Genomic DNA, 4,490 nt, shown 5'->3' on the forward strand with positions numbered 1-4,490 from the left:
GCAAGGTTCAATGCTGTAAAGAGCAATATTGCATAGGAGCCTGGAATGCTAGGTCCATGAATCAAGGCAAGTTGCAAGTGGGCAAACAGGAGATGGCAGAGTGAACATGGACATTCTAGGAATCATCCAACTAAAACGGACGGGAATGGGTGAACTTAACTCAGATGACCATTATATCTCCTACTCTGGGCAGGAATCCCTTAGCAGAAATGGAGTAGCCATGATAGTCAACAAGAGAGTCTGAAATGCAGTACTTGGATGCAATCTCAAAAATGACAGAATGATCTCTGTTCACTTCCAAGGCAAACCATTCAATGTTACAGTGATCCAAGCCTATGCCTCAACCAGTGATGCTGAAGAAGCTGAAGTTGAACAGATCTATGAAGACCTATGAGACCTTCTAGAACTAATAACCAAAAAACATATCCTTTAGATTATACAGGAACAGAATGCAAATGTAGGAAGTCAAGAAACATCTGGAGTAACAGGCAAATTTGGCCTTGGAGTACAGAATGAAGCGAAGCAGGGCAAAGGCTAATAGAGCTTTGCCAAGAGAATGCACTGGTCATAGCAAACACCCTCTTCCAATAACACAAGACTCTCCACATGGACATCACCAGATGGTCAACACTGAAATCAAATTGATTATATTCTTTGCAGGCAAAGATGGAGAAGCTCTATAGAGTCAGTAAAAACAAGACCAGGAGCTGACTGTGGCTGGGATCATGAACTCCTCATTGCCAAATTCAGACTTAAATTGAAGAAACTGGGAAAACCACTAGACCATTCAGGTATGACCTAAGTCAAATCGCCCCTAGGTTCCCTCTGGCCTTTGCCCTGGCCACCAGGTGTCCTGCATTACCTCCTCAGCGCCAGGCAAGGCTCTGACTTCTAGCCGTTTCCCTTTGCTTAGTCACCCAGGCCAGGTTTCCTGCCTCTCTAGACACGTCCCTGCTCGTGGCTCTGGTCTTTGGGGACAGTCAGGAGAAGAGGGAATGTGATCATACCCTGCTTCTCACTCACCACATCCCTCCCTCCAAGCCATAAACTCCAGACTTATTGTCTTCAGAGCTGTCACTCTGTGGCTAACAAAGAACAGTGACAATGATGACAGTGACGAAGCACAGCCACCTCATGGCTTGGACATCGTGCCTTCTGGTCAGATGAGTAACCTGAGGACACTCTGTCCTGGAACTTGGCCTACAGGGTGATATCCCTGAGTAATGCAATATGGCCCTTGTGTTCAAGGTGCTTCTCTCTCGGTGGAAAAAAGTCTGCTTGGCAGCTGCTCCCAGGACAATGAGTTGGGTGCAAAGCTTTGCTGCTTCTCCTGCCTCTGCTGTTTCTGTTAACTGGCCCCATCCATCCATTCCAAAGGTACCAGCTGAAGGCCTATGATAGGTCAGGCCCTCTGATAGGGGTTGGGCATCCACATTACCCAGGCACCAGGCCTGCCCTTCACCCACTGTTGACCACTGTTGACAAGCTGTCTGTGCCATGAGGGTCAGAGTCAGGTTGGCTTGTGATGAAGAGCTTGGACGCTGGGACCTGGGAGGAGGAACTGACTCTGCCAACTCACCAGGTGTGTGACGTCAGGCAAATCACGGAACCTCTCTGACCCTTGCTTTCTCCATCTGGAAGATGGGGCTAATTATACTTCCTTTGCATCTTCTAGGTTTCTGCTTAAGTTTCGACTCCACAGGGCCTCCACGTTCTCCTCCCCTCCAATCCATTCATCGTTCCAAACTCCTAAAACCCTGATTCCCTCCAATAGTCTTCCACAGCCAACAGGATAAGGCTTACATCATTCAGCAGGCAGCTGGGGCTGGCCACAGTTCAATCACGTATTCCACAGATATCTATTTCAGGCTTGCTCTGGGCCAGTCCTGTGCCGGGCGCCATGAACTCTTCAGTCTCTGGCCTCCTGCAGCTTACAGGCTGGGTGGAAACAGAAACCAGTTAAACAGGTGACTCAAATACATATAATCAGAGCCTACCATGAAGGGTAGGAAAGCGAAAGATCCTCTGTAACCGGAGTCTACACCAATGGGGCCTGGCCTTGTCCGCGAGTTACAGAGGACTTTCCCGAGGAAGTGATGTTTAAGAGTGAGAGGGGGATGATTAGGCAACAGTGAGCAACAGAAGAGGAAGAGAGATTCAAGCAAATGAAATAATACAGAAAAAGACCAGGAGCCTGGGGCTCAGAAAGTGAGGGAGAAAGTGCCCAAAGATGAAGGTGGATGCAAAAGTAGGGTCAGGGTCTTTGGGGCCTTGTTTTGATCTTTATCCTGAGGCCAATGACAGGCACTGAAGTCTTGAAACCAGAGTTATAACGAGTGGAGGAGCAGTGGGTGGTGTGTGCATTTTGAAAATGCCAACCTAGATTAGTATGGAGAAAGGACTGGAGGGAGGGAAGAGGGGAAGAAAGGAAATGGATTAGGACTAGGCCAGGCCAGGCCAGAGGGGGCCTGGCTCAGGAAGATGATGACGGGGTGGGGAGAGGTGCACAGATTTGAGAAAAATATAGAAGGTAAGTTTCATAGGCCTTAGTGATGCATTGGATTTGGGGGTGAGGGATAAGGAGGGGTCTCTGGTTTCTAATGGTATAATAGTAAGAAGCCAGTGCCCGAGCCAGAGACCAGAGACAGAAACCCTGGAGATGCTGCTGGTTTGCAGTGGGGAGGGATAAGCTAGGTTGGGTGAGCTGGGTTCAAGTTGCCTGTGAGCCACCCAAGGGAGGATAGGGAGAGGATAGTCATAGGACCTGGTCCATCTTTACTGCCTCACTGCTCAGTCTTCTTCTCCTCCAGACAGGACTGTCAGCTCTATCGATTTTAAGGGTCCATCTGGGCCAAGCCTTGAAGTCCTTACTGGGGATGGAAAGGTGACAAAGTTTGTTTCCCTGCCTTCAAGAACCTCACAGATTAGGAGAAAGATAGAAGAGGAAGCATAATTTCCCATTCACTGCAAAGGAGGGTGGGGAGGGGCTGTGGGAGTGGGGAAGGGGCCCTTAGGTCTGCCTAGAGCCAAAACCAGCTACCTCGAGCCACTTATGGCTACCTGTGGGCCATGTGGGACTATGCAGCACCCCCGGAGGGTTCTTGCCTTCATTCCGTGGCTTAGGCAATTCCCTCTTCCGTGAGCACCCTTGTCCCCATTTCCTTCTGTATATACCCCACCCATCTTCAAAACCTGTTCCAAAGCCATTAGCACCAAGAAGCCTTCCTTTCTCTTGCCTTTGCAGTCAGTCTTTCCACTGTGCCCCCGGTTACATCCAATGCAGGCAGAGTACGTCTGATCAACACGTTCCTCACACGCAGCCATTGTGGCATGGTCACTTGTGTCCAAATCTTCCTTCTCCACCAGCTGGAGAGATCCCAGGGCAGAAGTGTGATTCTTCTGCATCCTCAGAGCTGGGCACTGAGCCGCAGTCTCAGTGTAGGCCGAGTTAAGAGGGCGTTTTCTTGAGTTGCTTGGAAACACTTGGGCATGCTCAGTGTAGCCCAAAGTCCCTTCCTAGAACCAGTCCCCCTTGCCCACTACCCTCCGATCTTCTGACACGCCCTCACTTGGGGGTTCGTTAACCTCTCAGGCCCTTCTCTCCCTCTCCAGTCTTCGGTCCCCCAACCTTTATCTTCTTGCAGCTGTAGCATCAAGCTTGTTTCAGCAAAGAAACAGACCTAGGCCTTCTGAGAGCTGTCAGAGAGACGGGGACGCGGCTCCTTTAACAGTGGCCAGCGAGGGGGCGTGGCCTACGGAGAACTGGCCCGAAAGGGGGCGCGGCTCCTTTAGGAAGCGGCCGGTCCGGTGAGAAGAGGCCCCTGAACCGCAGGAAAAGGCGAGGTTGCTTTGGAAGCTGTAGCACCGCCTGGAGAGCCCCTATTCCTCGAAGCCGGCGCCTTCGTCTTAATCTGGGTTCGAGGTGTCCGGAGCAGCGGTGTCATCAACCGCCAAGTGTGGGCCTCTCAGCTGGTGTGGGGGTGGAAACCTCGCCCCTGGCCCCTGCCTTCGAAAATACCTGGGCGCCCAGGTCCTCGCCTCCTTGCCCCGCCCCCGGTCGCGCTTGGGCCCCTCCCGGCCATCCCGGAATGTCCCCTCCGCCGGGCGCCGGCCTTATGGTCAGCTCCGGTCGACCATTGTCTGCGGGGTGCGGGGCTCCTGCTGGGGTGGGCGCCCCGCGCTGCTAGGCCCCTATCCTCACCTGTGGCCTCCCGGGTCCGCCCTAAGCGCACCTGGAATGAAGGTTTGGGTGATGAGAAACGGGGAATCTTCCCGGGAGAGCAACAGCCAGAGAACACCGCGGCCTTGGCACTTCCCGAAGCCCGGAGCCGCAGACAAGGGTCCGAGGGCACCGAGACTCCCTAGCACGGCTTCTGAGGACTTTTGGGCGCGCAGGAACCAGCACCCAGTCTGCTAGTGGCGGGCAGATAGGGAGGCAGACCGGCTGCAGGTTCCTGGCGTCTGCAGGCCCCCAGCGCGCAGACCCAACT

At 52.8% G+C, this 4,490-nt stretch overlaps 1 long non-coding RNA gene across 2 annotated transcripts in view; it reads right to left on the reverse strand.

Moving 5' to 3' along the window:
- The window catches only part of LOC121816324 (uncharacterized), a 7,874-nt gene extending 3,384 nt beyond the window's left edge, over nt 1–4,490 (reverse strand). The window contains exons 1-2 of one of the 2 annotated variants that reach the window (XR_006055876.2): nt 4,233–4,490; nt 1,804–1,938 (exon numbers count right to left, since the gene is read on the reverse strand). This is a non-coding gene — a long non-coding RNA (uncharacterized LOC121816324). Of the gene's footprint in view, nt 1–1,803; nt 1,939–4,201 lie in introns of both variants that reach the window. The other variant, XR_006055875.2, reaches the window with a different exon arrangement.

This window comes from Ovis aries, chromosome 13, assembly GCF_016772045.2.
Source record: "Ovis aries strain OAR_USU_Benz2616 breed Rambouillet chromosome 13, ARS-UI_Ramb_v3.0, whole genome shotgun sequence".
NCBI lineage: Eukaryota > Metazoa > Chordata > Mammalia > Artiodactyla > Bovidae > Ovis > Ovis aries.